Genomic DNA, 19,944 nt, shown 5'->3' on the forward strand with positions numbered 1-19,944 from the left:
AGGAAAGGCCTGCAAGGCCTTGGGCCTACTTCCATCCTCCAGGCACCAATGTTACTGATACCTGTGACATTTGGTGGTGTTAAGCTTCAAGGGGAAGAAGTCACACCTTCTACCCAGGGTTATGGAGCTCAGCGCAGGGTAAGATTTTAGGTTATCCCCCTGGCTGGAGGTGTTAAAGCAAAACACTCCACATGCCCAATAAAGTCTATTTCACCCCTTCACAGTATCAGTAGAGGCCTGGAAGGCCTTGGGCCCACTTCCAGCCTCCAGGCACCAATTTTACTGATACCTGTGACATTTGGAGGTGCTAAGCTTCAAGGGGATGAAGTCACACCTTCTACCCAGGGTTATGGAGCTCAGTGCAGGGTAAGAATTCAGGTTATCCCCCTGGCTGGAGGTGTTAAAGCAAAACACTCCCCATGCCCAATAAAGTCTATTTCACCCCTTCACAGTATCAGTAGAGGCCTGCAAGGCCTTGGGCCTACTTCCAGCCTCCAGGCACCAATTTTACTGATACCTGTGACATTTGGAGGTGCTAAGCTTCAAGGGGATGAAGTCACACCTTCTACCCAGGGTTATGGAGCTCAGCGCAGGGTAAGAATTCAGGTTATCCCCCTGGCTGGAGGTGTTAAAGCAAAACACTCCACATGCCCAATAAAGTCTATTTCACCCCTTCACAGTATCAGGAAGGACCTGCAAGGCCTTGGGCCTACTTCCAGCCTCCAGGCACCAATTGTACTTATACCTGTGACATTCGGTGGAGTTAGGCGTCAAGGGGATGAAGTCACACCTTTTACCCAGGGTTATGGAGCTCAGCGCAGGGTAAGATTTCAGGTTATGCCCCTGGCTGGAGGTGTTAAAGCAAAACACTCCACATGCCCAATAAAGTCTATTTCACCCTTTCCCAGTATCAGGAAAGGCCTGCAAGGCCTTGTGCCTACTTCAGGCCTCCAGGCACTAATGTTACTGATACCTGTGACATTTGGTGGTGTTAAGCTTCAAGGGAATGAAGTCACACCTTTTACCCAGGGTTCTGGAGCTCAGCGCAGGGTAAGATTCCAGGTTATCCCCCTGGCTTGAGGTGTTAAAGCAAAACACTTCACATGCCCAATAAAGTCTATTTCACCCCTTTCACAGTATCAGGAAAGGCCTGCAAGGCCTTGTGCCTACTTCCAGCCTCCAGGCACCAAAGTTACTGATACCTGTGACATTTGGTGGTGTTAAGCTTCAAGGGGAAGAAGTCACACCTCCTACCCAGGCTTATGGAGCTCAGTGCAGGGTAAGAATTCAGGTTATCCCCCAGGCTGGAGATTTTAAAGCAAAACACGTCACATGCCCAATAAAGTCTATTTCACCCCTTCACAGTATCAGGAAAGGCCTGCAAGGCCTTGGGCCTACTTCCAGCCTCCAGGCACCAATGTTACTGATACCTGTGACATTTGGTGGTGTTAAGCTTCAAGGGGATGAAGTCACACCTTCTACCCAGGGTTATGGAGCTCAGTGCAGGGTATGATCTCAGGTTATCCCCTTGGCTTGAGGTGTTAATGCAAAAAACTTCACATGCCCAATAAATTGTATTTCACCCCTTCACAGTATCAGGAAAGTCCTTGGGCCTACTTCCAGCCCCCAGGCACCTGTTTTTGTGATACTTGTGACATTTGGAGGTGTTGAGCTTCAAGGGGATGAAGGCACACCTTTTACCCAGGGTTACGGAGCTCAGCGCAGGGTAAGATTCCAGGTTATCCCCCTGGCTTGAGGTGTTAAAGCAAAACACTTCACATGCCCAAGAAAGTCTATTTCACACCTTTCACAGTATCAGGAAAGGCCTGCAAGGCCTTGGGCCTACTTCCAGCTTCCAGGCACCAATTTTACTGATACCTGTGACATTTGGTGGTGTTAAGCTTCAAGGGGATGAAGTCACACTTTCTACCCAGGGTTATGGAGCTCAGCGCAGGGTAAGATTTTAGGTTATCCCCCTGGCTGGAGGTGTTAAAGCAAAACACTCCACATGCCCAATAAAGTCTATTTCACCCCTTTCACAGTATCAGGAAAGGCCTGCAAGGCCTTGGGCCTACTTCCAGCTTCCAGGCACCAATTTTACTGATACCGGTGACATTTGGTGGTGTTCAGCTTCAAGGGGATGAAGTCACACTTTCTACCCAGGGTTATGGAGCTCAGCGCAGGGTAAGAATTGGGGTTATCCCCCTGGCTGGAGGTGTTAAAGCAAAACACTCCACATGCCCAATAAAGTCTATTTCACCCCTTTCACAGTATCAGGATAGGCCTGCAAGGCCTTGGGCCTACTTCCAGCCTCCAGGCACACATTTTACTGATACCTGTGACATTTGGTGGTGTTAAGCTTCGAGGGGATGAAGTCGCACCTTTTACCCAGGGTTATGGAGCTCAGCGCAGGGTAAGATTTCAGGTTATCCCCCTGGCTGGAGGTGTTAAAGCAAAACACCTCACATGCCCAGTACAGTGTATTTCACCCTTTCCCAGTATCAGGAAAGGCCTGCAAGGCCTTGTGCCTACTTCCAGCCTCCAGGCACCAATTTTACTGATACCTGTGACATTTGGTGTTGTTAAGCTTCAAGGGGATGAAGTCACACCTTCTACCCAGGGTTATGGAGCTCAGCGCAGGATAAGATTTCAGGTTATCCCCATGGCTGGAGGCGTTAAAGCAAAACACTCCACATGCCCAATAAAGTCTATTTCACCCCTTCACAGTATCAGGAAAGGCCTGCAAGGCCTTGGGCCTACTTCCAGCCTCCAGGCACCAATGTTACTGATACCTGTGACATTTGGTGGTGTTCAGCTTCAAGGGGATGAAGTTGCACCTTCTACCCAGGGTTATGGAGCTCAGCGCAGGGTAAGAATTCAGGCTTCACCCCTGACTGGAGGTGTTAAAGCAAAACACACCACATGCCCAATAAAGTCTATTTCACCCCTTCACAGTATCAGGAAAGGCCTGCAAGGCCTTGGGCCTACTTCCAGCCTCCAGGCACCAATGTTACTGATACCTGTGACATTTGGTGGTGGTAAGCTTCAAGGGGAAGAAGTCACACCTTCTACCCAGGGTTATGGAGCTCAGCGCAGGGTAAGATTTTAGGTTATCCCCCTGGCTGGAGGTGTTAAAGCAAAACACTCCACATGCCCAATAAAGTCTATTTCACCCCTTCACAGTATCAGTAGAGGCCTGGAAGGCCTTGGGCCCACTTCCAGCCACCAATTTTACTGATACCTGTGACATTTGGAGGTGCTAAGCTTCAAGGGGATGAAGTCACACCTTCTACCCAGGGTTATGGAGCTCAGTGCAGGGTAAGAATTCAGGTTATCCCCCTGGCTGGAGGTGTTAAAGCAAAACACTCCACATGCCCAATAAAGTCTATTTCACCCCTTCACAGTATCAGTAGAGGCCTGCAAGGCCTTGGGCCTACTTCCAGCCTCCAGGCACCAATTTTACTGATACCTGTGACATTTGGAGGTGCTAAGCTTCAAGGGGATGAAGTCACACCTTCTACCCAGGGTTATGGAGCTCAGCGCAGGGTAAGAATTCAGGTTATCCCCCTGGCTGGAGGTGTTAAAGCAAAACACTCCACATGCCCAATAAAGTCTATTTCACCCCTTCACAGTATCAGGAAGGACCTGCAAGGCCTTGGGCCTACTTCCAGCCTCCAGGCACCAATTGTACTTATACCTGTGACATTCGGTGGTGTTAAGCGTCAAGGGGATGAAGTCACACTTTCTACCCAGGGTTATGGAGCTCAGCGCAGGGTAAGATTTCAGGTTATCCCCCTTGCTGGAGGTGTTAAAGGAAAACACTCTGCATGCCCAATAAAGTCTATTTCACCCCTTCACAGTATCAGGAAAGGCCGGCAAGGCCTTGGGCCTACTTCCAGCCTCCAGGCACCAATGTTACTGATACCTGTGACATTTGGTGGTGTTAAGCTTCAAGGGGATGAAGTCACACCTTTTACCCAGGGTTATGGAGCTCAGCGCAGGGTAAGATTTCAGGTTATGCCCCTGGCTGGAGGTGTTAAAGCAAAACACTCCACATGCCCAATAAAGTCTATTTCACCCTTTCCCAGTATCAGGAAAGGCCTGCAAGGCCTTGTGCCTACTTCAGGCCTCCAGGCACTAATGTTACTGATACCTGTGACATTTGGTGGTGTTAAGCTTCAAGGGAATGAAGTCACACCTTTTACCCAGGGTTCTGGAGCTCAGCGCAGGGTAAGATTCCAGGTTATCCCCCTGGCTTGAGGTGTTAAAGCAAAACACTTCACATGCCCAATAAAGTCTATTTCACCCCTTTCACAGTATCAGGAAAGGCCTGCAAGGCCTTGGGCCTACTTCCAGCCCCCAGGCACCAATGTTACTGACACCTGTGACATTTGGTGGTGTTAAGCTTAAAGGGGAAGAAGTCGCACCTTTTACCCAGGGTTATGGAACTCAGTGCAGGGTAAGATTCCAGGTTATCCCCCTGGCTGGATGTGTTAAAGCAAAACACTCCACATGCCCAATAAAGTCTATTTCACCCCTTTCATAGTATCAGGAAAGGCCTGCAAGGCCTAGTGCCAGTTTCCAGCCTCCAGGCACCTGTTTTTGTGATACTTGAGACATTTGGAGGTGTTCAGCTTCAAGGGGATGAAGTTGCACCTTCTACCCAGGGTTATGGAGCTCCGTGCAGGGTAAGATTTCAGTTTATCCCCCTGGCTGGAGGTGTTAAAGCAAAACACTTCACATGCCCATTAACGTCTATTTCACCCCTTCACAGTATCAGTAAAAGGCCTACAAGGCCTTGGGCCTACTTCCAGCCTCCTGGCACCAATTACACTGATACCTGTGACATTTGGAGGTGTTAAGCTTCAAGGGGAAGAAGTCACACTTTCTACCCAGGGTTATGGAGCTCAGCGAAGGGTAAGATTTCAAGTTTCAACCCTGGCTGGAGGTGTTAAAGCAAAACACCTCACATGCCCAATAAATTGTATTTCACCCCTTCACAGTATCAGGAAAGGCCTGCAAGGCCTTGGGCCTACTTCCAGCCTCCAGGCACCAATTGTACTCATACCTGTGACATTTGGAGGTGCTAAGCGTCAAGGGGATGAAGTCACACCTTCTACCCAGGGTTATGGAGCTCCGCGCAGGGTAAGAATTCAGGTTATCCCCCTGGCTGGAGGTGTTAAAGCAAAACACTCCACATGCCCATTAAAGTCTATTTTACCCCTTCACAGTATCAGGAAAGGCCTGCAAGACCTTGGGCCTACTTCCAGCCTCCAGGCACCAATTTTACTGATACCTGTGACATTTGGAGGTGCTAAGCTTCAAGGGGATGAAGTCACACCTTTTACCCAGGGTTATGGAGCTCAGCGCAGGGTAAGATACCAGGTTATCCCCTGGCTTGAGGTGTTAAAGCAAAACACTTCACATGCCCAATAAAGTCTATTTCACCCCTTCACAGTATCAGGAAGGACCTGCAAGGCCTTGGTCCTACTTCCAGCCTCCAGGCACCAATGTTACTGATACCTGTGACATTTGGTGGTGTTAAGCTTCAAGGGGATGAAGTCACACCTTCTACCCAGGGTTATGGAGCTCCGCGCAGGGTAAGAATTCAGGTTATCCCCCTGGCTGGAGGTGTTAAAGCAAAACACTCCACATGCCCATTAAAGTCTATTTTACCCCTTCACAGTATCAGGAAAGGCCTGCAAGACCTTGGGCCTACTTCCAGCCTCCAGGCACCAATTTTACTGATACCTGTGACATTTGGAGGTGCTAAGCTTCAAGGGGATGAAGTCACACCTTTTACCCAGGGTTATGGAGCTCAGCGCAGGGTAAGATACCAGGTTATCCCCTGGCTTGAGGTGTTAAAGCAAAACACTTCACATGCCCAATAAAGTCTATTTCACCCCTTCACAGTATCAGGAAGGACCTGCAAGGCCTTGGTCCTACTTCCAGCCTCCAGGCACCAATGTTACTGATACCTGTGACATTTGGTGGTGTTAAGCTTCAAGGGGATGAAGTCACACCTTCTACCCAGGGTTATGGAGCTCAGTGCAGGGTAAGATTTCAGGTTATGCCCCTGGCTGGAGGTGTTAAAGCAAAACACTCCACATGCCCAATAAAGTCTATTTCACCCTTTCCCAGTATCAGGAAAGGCCTGCAAGGCCTTGTGCCTACTTCAGGCCTCCAGGCACTAATGTTACTGATACCTGTGACATTTGGTGGTGTTAAGCTTCAAGGGAATGAAGTCACACCTTTTACCCAGGGTTCTGGAGCTCAGCGCAGGGTAAGATTCCAGGTTATCCCCCTGGCTTGAGGTGTTAAAGCAAAACACTTCACATGCCCAATAAAGTCTATTTCACCCCTTTCACAGTATCAGGAAAGGCCTGCAAGGCCTTGGGCCTACTTCCAGCCCCCAGGCACCAATGTTACTGACACCTGTGACATTTGGTGGTGTTAAGCTTAAAGGGGAAGAAGTCGCACCTTTTACCCAGGGTTATGGAACTCAGTGCAGGGTAAGATTCCAGGTTATCCCCCTGGCTGGAGGTGTTAAAGCAAAACACTCCACATGCCCAATAAAGTCTATTTCACCCCTTTCATAGTATCAGGAAAGGCCTGCAAGGCCTAGTGCCAGTTTCCAGCCTCCAGGCACCTGTTTTTGTGATACTTGAGACATTTGGAGGTGTTCAGCTTCAAGGGGATGAAGTTGCACCTTCTACCCAGGGTTATGGAGCTCCGTGCAGGGTAAGATTTCAGTTTATCCCCCTGGCTGGAGGTGTTAAAGCAAAACACTTCACATGCCCATTAACGTCTATTTCACCCCTTCACAGTATCAGTAAAAGGCCTACAAGGCCTTGGGCCTACTTCCAGCCTCCAGGCACACATTTTACTGATACCTGTGACATTTGGTGGTGTTAAGCTTCGAGGGGATGAAGTCGCACCTTTTACCCAGGGTTATGGAGCTCAGCGCAGGGTAAGATTTCAGGATATCCCCCTTGCTGGAGGTGTTAAAGGAAAACACTCCGCATGCCCAATAAAGTCTATTTCACCCCTTCACAGTATCAGGAAAGGCCGGCAAGGCCTTGGGCCTACTTCCAGCCTCCAGGCACCAATGTTACTGATACCTGTGACATTTGGTGGTGTTAAGCTTCAAGGGGATGAAGTCACACCTTTTACCCAGGGTTATGGAGCTCAGCGCAGGGTAAGATTCCAGGTTATCCCCCTGGCTGGAGGTGTTAAAGCAAAACACTCCACATGCCCAATAAATTGTATTTCACCCCTTCACAGTATCAGGAAATGCCTGCAAGGCCTTGGGCCTACTTCCAGCCTCCAGACACCAATTGTACTGATACCTGTGACATTTGGTGTTGTTCAACTTCAAGGGGATGAAGTCACACTTTCGACCCAGGGTTATGGAGCTCAGCGCAGGGTAAGATTTCAGGTTATCCCCCTTGGCTTGAGGTGTTAATGCAAAACACTTCACATGCCCAATAAATTGTATTTCACCCCTTCACAGTATCAGGAAAGGCCTGCAAGGCCTTGGGCCTACTTCCAGCCTCCAGACACCAATTGTACTGATACCTGTGACATTTGGTGTTGTTCAACTTCAAGGGGATGAAGTCACACCTTCTACCCAGGGTTATGGAGCTCAGCGGAGGGTAAGATTTCAGCTTTTCACCCCTAGCTGGATGTGTTGAAGCAAAACACTTCTCATTCCCAATAAAGTCAATTTCACCCCTTCACAGTATCAGGAAGGACCTGCAAGGCCTTGGTCCTACTTCCAGCCTCCTGGCACCAATGTTACTGATACCTGTGACATTTGGTGGTGTTGAGCTTCAAGGGGATGAAGGCACACCTTTTACCCAGGGTTATGGAGCTCAGCGCAGGGTAAGATTTCAGATTATCCCCCTGGCTGGAGGTGTTAAAGCAAAACACTTCACATGCCCAATAAAGTCTATTTCACCCCTTCACAGTATCAGGAAAGGCCTGCAAGGCCTTGGGCCTACTTCCATCCTCCAGGCACCAATGTTACTGATACCTGTGACATTTGGTGGTGTTAAGCTTCAAGGGGAAGAAGTCACACCTTCTACCCGGGGTTATGGAGCTCAGTGCGGGGTAACAATTCAGGTTATCCCCCTGGCTGCAGGTGTTAAAGCAAAACACTTCACATGCCCAACACAGTCTATTTCACCCCTTCACAGTATCAGGAAAGGCCTGCAAGGCCTTGTGCCTGTTTCCAGCCTCCAGGCACCTGTTTTTGTGATACTTGAGACATTTGGAGGTGTTCAGCTTCAAGGGGATGAAGTTGCACCTTCTACCCAGGGTTATGGAGCTCAGCGCAGGGTAAGAATTCAGGCTTCACCCCTGACTGGAGGTGTTAAAGCAAAACACACCACATGCCCAATAAAGTCTATTTCACCCCTTCACAGTATCAGGAAAGGCCTGCAAGGCCTTGTGCCTACTTCCAGCCTCCAGGCACCAATGTTACTGATATCTGTGACATTTGGTGGTGTTAAGCTTCAAGGGGAAGAAGTCACACCTTCTACCCAGGGTTATGGAGCTCAGCGCAGGGTAAGATTTCAGCTTTTCACCCCTAGCTGGATGTGTTGAAGCAAAACACTTTTCATGCCCAATAAAGTCTATTTCACCCCTCCACAGTATCAGGGAAGGCCTGCAAGGCCTTGTGCCTACTTCCAGCCTCCAGGCACCAATGTTACTGATACCTGTGACATTTGGTGGTGTTAAGCTTCAAGGGGAAGAAGTCACATCTTCTACCCAGGGTTATGGAGCTCAGCGCAGGGTAAGAATTCAGGTTATCCCCCTGGCTGGAGGTGTTTAAGCAAAACACCTCACATGCCCAGTACAGTGTATTTCACCCTTTCCCAGTATCAGGAAAGGCCTGCAAGGCCTTGTGCCTACTTCCAGCCTCAAGTCACCAATGTTACTGATACCTGTGACATGTGGTGGTGTTAAGCTTCAAGGGGATGAGGTAACACCTTTTACCCAGGGTTATGGAGCTCAGCGCAGGGTAAGATTTCAAGTTATACCCCAAGCTTGAGGTGTTAAAGCAAAACACTTCACATGCCCAATAAAGTCTATTTCACCCCTTCACAGTATCAGGAAAGGCCTGCAAGGCCTTGTGCCTACTTCCAGCCTCCAGGCACCAATGTTACTGATATCTGTGACATTTGGTGGTGTTAAGCTTCAAGGGGAAGAAGTCACACCTTCTACCGAGGGTTATGGAGCTCAGCGCAGGGTAAGATTTCAGCTTTTCACCCCTAGCTGGATGTCTTGAAGCAAAACACTTCTCATGCCCAATAAAGTCTATTTCACCCCTCCACAGTATCAGGGAAGGCCTGCAAGGCCTTGTGCCTACTTCCAGCCTCCAGGCACCAATGTTACTGATACCTGTGACATTTGGTGGTGTTAAGCTTCAAGGGGAAGAAGTCACATCTTCTACCCAGGGTTATGGAGCTCAGCGCAGGGTAAGAATTCAGGTTATCCCCCTGGCTGGAGGTGTTTAAGCAAAACACCTCACATGCCCAGTACAGTGTATTTCACCCTTTCCCAGTATCAGGAAAGGCCTGCAAGGCCTTGTGCCTACTTCAGGCCTCCAGGCACCAATGTTACTGATACCAGTAACATTTGGTGGTGTTAAGCCTCAAGGGGATGAAGTCACACCTTTTACCCAGGGTTATGGAGCTCAGCGCAGGGTAAGATTCCAGGTTATCCCCCTGGCTTGAGGTGTTAAAGCAAAACACTTCACATGCCCAATAAAGTCTATTTCACCCCTTTCACAGTATCAGGAAAGGCCTGCATTGCCTTGGGCCTACTTCCAGCTTCCAGACACCAATTTTACTGATACCTGTGACATTTGGTGGTGTTAAGCTTCAAGGGGATGAAGTCACACTTTCTACCCAGGGTTATGGAGCTCAGCGCAGGGTAAGATTTCAGGTTATCCCCCTGGCTGGAGGTGTTAAAGCAAAACACTCCACGTGCCCATTAAAGTCTATTTCACCCCTTCACAGTATCAGGAAAGACCTGTAAGGCCTTGTGCCTACTTCCAGCCTCCAGGCACCAATGTTACTGATACCTGTGACATTTGGTGGTGTTAAGCTTCAAGGGGAAGAAGTCCCACCTTCTACCCAGGGTTATGGAGCTCAGCGCAGGGTAAGATTTCATGTAATCGCCCTGGCTTGAGGTGTTAAAGCAAAACACTTCACTTGCCCAATAAAGTCTATTTCACCCCTTTCAAAGTACCAGGAAAGGCCTGCAAGGCCTTGTGCCTACTTCCAGCCACCAGGCACCAATGTTACTGATACCTGTGACATTTGGGGGTGTTAAGCTTCAAGGGGAAGAAGTCACACCTTCTACCCAGGGTTATGGAGCTCAGCACAGGGTAAGATTTCAGGTTATCCCCCTGGCTGGAGGTGATAAAGCAAAACACTCCACATGCCCAATAAAGTCTATTTCACCATTTCACAGTATCAGGAAAGGCCTGCATGGCCTTGGGCCTACTTCCAGCCTCCAGGCACCTAGGTTACTGACACCTGTGACATTTGGTGGTGTTAAGCTTCAAGGGGAAGGAGTCACACCTTCTACCCAGGGTTATGGAGCTCAGCGCAGGGTAAGATTTCAAGTTATCCCCCTGGCTGCAGGTGTTAAAGCAAAACACTCCACATGCCCAATAAAGTCTATTTCACCCCTTTTACAGTATCAAGAAAGGCCTGCAAGGCCTTGGGCCTACATCCATTCTCCAGGCACCAATTTTACTGATACCTGTGCCATTTGGTGTTGTTCAACTTCAAGGGGATGAAGTCACACCTTCTACCCAGGGTTATGGAGCTCCGCGCAGGGTAAGAATTTAGGTTATCCCCTTGGCTGGAGGTGTTAAAGCAAAACACCTCACATGCCCAATAAAGTATATTTCACCCCTCCAGAGTATCAGGAAAGGACTGCAAGGCCTTGGGCCTACATCCATTCTCCAGGCACCAATTGTACTGATACCTGTGACATTTGGTGTTGTTCAACTTCAAGGGGATGAAGTCACACCTTCTACCCAGGGTTATGGAGCTCAGCGCAGGGTAAGATTTCAGCTTTTCACCCCTAGCTGGATGTGTTGAAGCAAAACACTTCTCATGCCCAATAAAGTCTATTTCACCCCTCCACAGTATCAGGAAAGTCCTGCAATGCTTTGGGCCTACTTCCAGCCCCTAGGCACCTGTTCTTGCGATACTTGTGACATTTGGAGGTGTTCTGCTTCAAGGGGATGAAGTCCCACCTTCTACCCAGGGTTATGGAGCTCAGCGCAGGGTAAGATTTCATGTTATCGCCCTGGCTTGAGGTGTTAAAGCAAAACACTTCACTTGCCCAATAAAGTCTATTTCACCCCTTTCAAAGTACCAGGAAAGGCCTGCAAGGCCTTGTGCCTACTTCCAGCCACCAGGCACCAATTGTACTGATACCTGTGACATTTGGTGTTGTTCAACTTCAAGGGGATGAAGTCACACTTTCTACCCAGGGTTATGGAGCTCAGCGCAGGGTAAGATTTCAGCTTTTCACCCCTAGCTGGATGTGTTGAAGCAAAACACTTCTCGTTCCCAATAAAGTCTATTTCACCCCTCCACAGTATCAGGAAAGGCCTGCAAGGCATTGTGCCCTTTTCCAGCCTCCAGGCACCAATGTTACTGATACCTGTGACATTTGGTGGTGGTAAGCTTCAAGGGGAAGAAGTCACACCTTCTACCCAGGGTTATGGAGCTCAGCGCAGGGTAAGATTTCAAGTTATCCCCCTGGCTGGAGGTGTTAAAGCAAAACACTCCACATGCCCAATAAAGTCTATTTCACCCCTTTTACAGTATCAAGAAAGGCCTGCAAGGCCTTGGGCCTACATCCATTCTCCAGGCACCAATTTTACTGATACCTGTGCCATTTGGTGTTGTTCAACTTCAAGGGGATGAAGTCACACCTTCTACCCAGGGTTATGGAGCTCCGCGCAGGGTAAGAATTTAGGTTATCCCCTTGGCTGGAGGTGTTAAAGCAAAACACCTCACATGCCCAATAAAGTATATTTCACCCCTCCAGAGTATCAGGAAAGGACTGCAAGGCCTTGGGCCTACATCCATTCTCCAGGCACCAATTGTACTGATACCTGTGACATTTGGTGTTGTTCAACTTCAAGGGGATGAAGTCACACCTTCTACCCAGGGTTATGGAGCTCAGCGCAGGGTAAGATTTCAGCTTTTCACCCCTAGCTGGATGTGTTGAAGCAAAACACTTCTCATGCCCAATAAAGTCTATTTCACCCCTCCACAGTATCAGGAAAGGCCTGCAAGGCATTGTGCCCTTTTCCAGCCTCCAGGCACCAATGTTACTGATACCTGTGACATTTGGTGGTGGTAAGCTTCAAGGGGAAGAAGTCACACCTTCTACCCAGGGTTATGGAGCTCAGCGCAGGGTAAGATTTCAGCTTTTCACCCCTAGCTGGATGTGTTAAAGCAAAACACTTCACATGGCCAATAAAGTCTATTTCACCCCTCCACAGTATCAGGAAAGTCCTGCAATGCTTTGGGCCTACTTCCAGCCCCTAGGCACCTGTTCTTGCGATACTTGTGACATTTGGAGGTGTTCAGCTTCAAGGGGATGAAGTCACACCTTCTACCCAGGGTTATGGAGCTCAGTGCAGGGTAAGATTTCAGGTTATCGCCCTGGCTTGAGGTGTTAAAGCAAAACACTTCACATGCCCAATAAAGTCTATTTCACCCCTTTCCCAGTATCAGGAAAGGCCTGCAAGGCCTTGTGCCTACTCCCAGCCTCCAGGCACCAATGTTACTGATACCTGTGACATTTGGTGGTGTTAAGCTTCAAGGGGATGAAGTCACACTTTCTACCCAGGGTTATGGAGCTCAGCGCAGGGTAAGATTTCAGGTTATCCCCCTGGCTGGAGGTGTTAAAGCAAAACACTCCACGTGCCCATTAAAGTCTATTTCACCCCTTCACAGTATCAGGAAAGGCCTGTAAGGCCTTGTGCCTACTTCCAGCCTCCAGGCACCAATGTTACTGATACCTGTGACATTTGGTGGTGGTAAGCTTCAAGGGGAAGAAGTCACACCTTCTACCCAGGGTTATGGAGCTCAGCGCAGGGTAAGATTTCATGTTATCGCCCTGGCTTGAGGTGTTAAAGCAAAACACTTCACTTGCCCAATAAAGTCTATTTCACCCCTTTCAAAGTACCAGGAAAGGCCTGCAAGGCCTTGTGCCTACTTCCAGCCTCCAGGCACCAATGTTACTGACACCTGTGACATTTGGTGGTGTTAAGCTTCAAGGGGAAGAAGTCACACTTTCTACCCAGGGTTATGGAGCTCAGCACAGGGTAAGATTTTAGGTTATCCCCCTGGCTGGAGGTGTTTAAGCAAAACACCTCACATGCCCAGTACAGTGTATTTCACCCTTTCCCAGTATCAGGAAAGGCCAGCAAGGCCTTGTGCCTACTGCAGGCCTCCAGGCACCAATGTTACTGATACCTGTGACATTTGCTGGTGTTAAGCTTCAAGGGGAAGAAGTCACACCTTCTACCCTGGGTTATGGAGCTCAGCGCAGGGTAAGATTTCAAGTTTCAACCCTGGCTGGAGGTGTTAAAGCAAAACACCTCACATGCCCAGTACAGTGTATTTCACCCTTTCCCAGTATCAGGAAAGGCCAGCAAGGCCTTGTGCCTACTGCAGGCCTCCAGGCACCAATGTTACTGATACCTGTGACATTTGGTGGTGTTAAGCATCAAGGGGATGAAGTCACACCCTCTAACCAGGGTTATGGAGCTCAGTGCAGGGTAAGAATTGGGGTTATCCCCCTGGCTGGAGGTGTTAAAGAAAAACACTTCACATGCCCAATAAAGTCTATTTCACCCTTTCCCAGTAGCAGGAAAGGCATGCAAGGCCTTGTGCCTACTTCCAGCCTCCAGGCACCAATGTTACTGATACCTGTGACATTTGGTGGTGTTAAGCTTAAAGGGGAAGAAGTCACACCTTCTACCCAGGGTTATGGAGCTCAGCGCAGGGTAAGATTTCAGGTTATCGCCCTGGCTTGAGGTGTTAAAGCAAAACACTTCACATGCACAATAAAGTCTATTTCACCCCTTTCACAGTATCAGGAAAGGCCTGCAAGGCCTTGGGCCTACTTCCAGCCCCCAGGCACCAATGTTACTGATACCTGTGACATTTGGTGGTGTTAAGCTTCAAGGGGAAGAAGTCACACTTTCTACCCAGGGTTATGGAGCTCAGCACAGGGTAAGATTTTAGGTTATCCCCCTGGCTGGAGGTGTTTAAGCAAAACACCTCACATGCCCAGTACAGTGTATTTCACCCTTTCCCAGTATCAGGAAAGGCCTGCAAGGCCTTGTGCCTACTTCAGGCCTCCAGGCACCAATGTTACTGATACCTGTGACATTTGGTAGTGTTAAGCTTCAAGGGGAAGAAGTCACACCTTCTTCCCAGGTTTATGGAGCTCAGCGCAGGGTAATATTTCAGGTTATCCCCCTGGCTTGAGGTGTTTAAGCAAAACACCTCACATGCCCAGTACAGTGTATTTCACCCTTTCCCAGTATCAGGAAAGGCCAGCAAGGCCTTGTGCCTACTGCAGGCCTCCAAGCACCAATGTTACTGATACCTGTGACATTTGGTGGTGTTAAGCTTCAAGGGGAAGAAGTCACACCTTCTACCCTGGGTTATGGAGCTCAGCGCAGGGTAAGATTTCAAGTTTCAACCCTGGCTGGAGGTGTTAAAGCAAAACACCTCACATGCCCAGTACAGTGTATTTTACCCTTTCCCAGTATCAGGAAAGGCCAGCAAGGCCTTGTGCCTACTGCAGGCCTCCAGGCACCAATGTTACTGATACCTGTGACATTTGGTGGTGTTAAGCATCAAGGGGATGAAGTCACACCCTCTAACCAGGGTTATGGAGCTCAGTGCAGGGTAAGAATTGGGGTTATCCCCCTGGCTGGAGGTGTTAAAGAAAAACACTTCACATGCCCAATAAAGTCTATTTCACCCTTTCACAGTTTCAGGAAGGACCTGCAAGGCCTTGGTCCTACTTCCAGCCTCCAGGCACCAATGTTACTGATACCTGTGACATAAGGTGGTGTTGAGCTTCAAGGGGATGAAGGCACACCTTTTACCCAGGGTTATGGAGCTCAGCGCAGGGTAAGATTTCAGATTATCCCCCTGGCTGGAGGTGTTAAAGCAAAACACTCCACATGCCCAATAAAGTCTATTTCACCCCTTCACGGTATCAGGAAAGGCCTGCAAGGCCTTGGGCCTACTTCCATCCTCCAGGCACCAATGCTACTGATACCTGTGACATTTGGTGGTTTTAAGCTTCAAGGGGAAGAAGTCACACCTTCTACCCAGGGTTATGGAGCTCAGTGCAGGGTAACAATTCAGGCTATCCCCCTGGGTGCAGGTGTTAAGGCAAAACACTTCACATGCCCAATACAGTCTATTTCACCCCTTCACAGTATCAGGAAAGGCCTGCAAGGCCTTGGGCCTACTTCCAGCCCCCAGGCAGCAATGGTACTGACACCTGTGACATTTGGTGGTGTTAAGCTTAAAGGGGAAGAAGTCACACCTTCTACCCAGGGTTATGGAGCTCAGCGCAGGGTAATATTTCAGGTTATCCCCCTGGCTTGAGGTGTTTAAGCAAAACACCTCACATGCCCAGTACAGTGTATTTCACCCTTTCCCAGTATCAGGAAAGGCCTGCAAGGCCTTGTGCCTACTTCAGGCCTCCAGGCACCAATGTTACTGATACCTGTGACATTTGGTGGTGTTGAGCTTCAAGGGGATGAAGGCACACCTTTTACCCAGGGTTATGGAGCTCAGCGCAGGGTAACAATTCAGGTTATCCCCCTGGCTTGAGGTGTTTAAGCAAAACACCTCACATGCCCAGTACAGTGTATTTCACCCATTCACGGTATCAGGAAAGGCCTTCAAGGCCTTGGGCCTACTTCCAGCCTCCAGGCACCAATTTTACTGATACCTGTGACATTTGGTGGTGTTAAACTTCAAGGGGATGAAGTCACACTTTCTACCCAGGGTTATGGAGCTCAGCGCAGGGTAAGATTTTAGGTTATCCCCCTGGCTGGAGGTGTTAAAGCAAAACACTTCACATGCCCAATAAATTGTATTTCACCCCTTCACAGTATCAGGAAAGGCCTGCAAGGCCTTGGGCCTACTTCCAGCCTCCAGGCACCAATTATACCCATACCTGTGACATTTGGAGGTGTTAAGCTTCAAGGGGAAGAATTCACACCTTCTACCCAGGGTTGTGGAGCTCAGCGCAGGGTAAGATTTCAAGTTTCACCCCTGGCTGGAGGTGTTAAAGCAAAACACCTCACATGCCCAATAAATTGTATTTCACCCATTCACAGTATCAGGAAAGGCCTGCAAGACCTTGGGCCTACTTCCAGCCTCCAGGCACCAATTTTACTGATACCTGTTACATTTGGAGGTGCTAAGCTTCAAGGGGATGAAGTCACACCTTCTACCCTGGGTTATGGAGCTCAGTGCAGGGTAAGAATTCAGGTTATCCCCCTGGCTGGAGGTTTTACAGCAAAACACTCCACATGTCCAATAAAATCTATTTCACCCCTTCACAGTATCAGGAAAGGCCTGCAAGGCCTTGGGCCTACTTCCATCCTCCAGGCACCAATGTTACTGATACCTGTGACATTTGGTGGTGTTAAGCTTCAAGGGGAAGAAGTCACACCTTCTACCCAGGTTTATGGAGCTCAGCGCAGGGTAATATTTCAGGTTATCCCCCTGGCTTGAGGTGTTAAAGCAAAACACTTCACATGCCCAATAAATTGTATTTCACCCCTTCACAGTATCAGGAAAGGCCTGCAAGGCCTTGGGCCTACTTCCAGCCTCCAGGCACCAATTATACCCATACCTGTGACATTTGGAGGTGTTAAGCTTCAAGGGGAAGAATTCACACCTTCTACCCAGGGTTGTGGAGCTCAGCGCAGGGTAAGATTTCAAGTTTCACCCCTGGCTGGAGGTGTTAAAGCAAAACACCTCACATGCTCAATAAATTGTATTTCACCCATTCACAGTATCAGGAAAGGCCTGCAAGACCTTGGGCCTACTTCCAGCCTCCAGGCACCAATTTTACTGATACCTGTTACATTTGGAGGTGCTAAGCTTCAAGGGGATGAAGTCACACCTTCTACCCTGGGTTATGGAGCTCAGTGCAGGGTAAGAATTCAGGTTATCCCCCTGGCTGGAGGTTTTACAGCAAAACACTCCACATGTCCAATAAAATCTATTTCACCCCTTCACAGTATCAGGAAAGGCCTGCAAGGCCTTGGGCCTACTTCCATCCTCCAGGCACCAATGTTACTGATACCTGTGACATTTGGTGGTGTTAAGCTTCAAGGGGAAGAAGTCACACCTTCTACCCAGGTTTATGGAGCTCAGCGCAGGGTAATATTTCAGGTTATCCCCCTGGCTTGAGGTGTTTAAGCAAAACACCTCACATGCCCAGTACAGTGTATTTCACCCTTTCCCAGTATCAGGAAAGGCCAGCAAGGCCTTGTGCCTACTGCAGGCCTCCAGGCACCAATGTTACTGATACCTGTGACATTTGGTGGTGTTAAGCTTCAAGGGGAAGAAGTCACACCTTCTACCCTGGGTTATGGAGCTCAGCGCAGGGTAAGATTTCAAGTTTCAACCCTGGCTGGAGGTGTTAAAGCAAAACACCTCACATGCCCAATAAAGTGTATTTCACTCCTTCACAGTATCAGGATAGGCCTGCAAGGCCTTGGGCCTACTTCCAGCCTCCAAGCACACATTTTACTGATACCTGTGACATTTGGTGGTGTTAAGCTTCGAGGGGATGAAGTCGCACCTTTTACCCAGGGTTGTGGAGCTCAGCGCAGGGTAAGATTTTAGGTTATCCCCCTGGCTGGAGGTGTTTAAGCAAAACACCTCACATGCCCAATAAAGTCTATTTCACCCCTTCACAGTATCAGGAAAGGCCTGAAAGGCATTGGGCCTACTTCCAGCCTCCAGGCACCAATGTTACTGATACCTGTGACATTTGGTGGTGTTAAGCTTCAAGGGGATGAAGTCACACCTTCTACCCAGGGTTATGGAGCTGAGTGCAGGGTATGATTTCAGGTTATCCCCCTGGCTTGAGGTGTTAAAGCAAAACACTTCACATGCCCACATGCCAATAAATTGTATTTCACCCCTTCACAGTATCAGGAAAGGCCTGCAAGGCCTTGGGCCTACTTCCAGCCCCCAGGCAGCAATGGTACTGACACCTGTGACATTTGGTGGTGTTAAGCTTAAAGGGGAAGAAGTCACACCTTCTACCCAGGGTTATGGAGCTCAGCGCAGGGTAATATTTCAGGTTATCCCCCTGGCTTGAGGTGTTTAAGCAAAACACCTCACATGCCCAGTACAGTGTATTTCACCCTTTCCCAGTATCAGGAAAGGCCTGCAAGGCCTTGTGCCTACTTCAGGCCTCCAGGCACCAATGTTACTGATACCTGTGACATTTGGTGGTGTTGAGCTTCAAGGGGATGAAGGCACACCTTTTACCCAGGGTTATGGAGCTCAGCGCAGGGTAACAATTCAGGTTATCCCCCTGGCTTGAGGTGTTTAAGCAAAACACCTCACATGCCCAGTACAGTGTATTTCACCCATTCACGGTATCAGGAAAGGCCTTCAAGGCCTTGGGCCTACTTCCAGCCTCCAGGCACCAATTTTACTGATACCTGTGACATTTGGTGGTGTTAAACTTCAAGGGGATGAAGTCACACTTTCTACCCAGGGTTATGGAGCTCAGCGCAGGGTAAGATTTTAGGTTATCCCCCTGGCTGGAGGTGTTAAAGCAAAACACTTCACATGCCCAATAAATTGTATTTCACCCCTTCACAGTATCAGGAAAGGCCTGCAAGGCCTTGGGCCTACTTCCAGCCTCCAGGCACCAATTATACCCATACCTGTGACATTTGGAGGTGTTAAGCTTCAAGGGGAAGAATTCACACCTTCTACCCAGGGTTGTGGAGCTCAGCGCAGGGTAAGATTTCAAGTTTCACCCCTGGCTGGAGGTGTTAAAGCAAAACACCTCACATGCCCAATAAATTGTATTTCACCCATTCACAGTATCAGGAAAGGCCTGCAAGACCTTGGGCCTACTTCCAGCCTCCAGGCACCAATTTTACTGATACCTGTTACATTTGGAGGTGCTAAGCTTCAAGGGGATGAAGTCACACCTTCTACCCTGGGTTATGGAGCTCAGTGCAGGGTAAGAATTCAGGTTATCCCCCTGGCTGGAGGTTTTACAGCAAAACACTCCACATGTCCAATAAAATCTATTTCACCCCTTCACAGTATCAGGAAAGGCCTGCAAGGCCTTGGGCCTACTTCCATCCTCCAGGCACCAATGTTACTGATACCTGTGACATTTGGTGGTGTTAAGCTTCAAGGGGAAGAAGTCACACCTTCTACCCAGGTTTATGGAGCTCAGCGCAGGGTAATATTTCAGGTTATCCCCCTGGCTTGAGGTGTTAAAGCAAAACACTTCACATGCCCAATAAATTGTATTTCACCCCTTCACAGTATCAGGAAAGGCCTGCAAGGCCTTGGGCCTACTTCCAGCCTCCAGGCACCAATTATACCCATACCTGTGACATTTGGAGGTGTTAAGCTTCAAGGGGAAGAATTCACACCTTCTACCCAGGGTTGTGGAGCTCAGCGCAGGGTAAGATTTCAAGTTTCACCCCTGGCTGGAGGTGTTAAAGCAAAACACCTCACATGCCCAATAAATTGTATTTCACCCATTCACAGTATCAGGAAAGGCCTGCAAGACCTTGGGCCTACTTCCAGCCTCCAGGCACCAATTTTACTGATACCTGTTACATTTGGAGGTGCTAAGCTTCAAGGG

The sequence above is a fragment of the Lissotriton helveticus genome, chromosome 4_1, assembly GCF_964261635.1.
Source record: "Lissotriton helveticus chromosome 4_1, aLisHel1.1, whole genome shotgun sequence".
Lineage (NCBI taxonomy): Eukaryota > Metazoa > Chordata > Amphibia > Caudata > Salamandridae > Lissotriton > Lissotriton helveticus.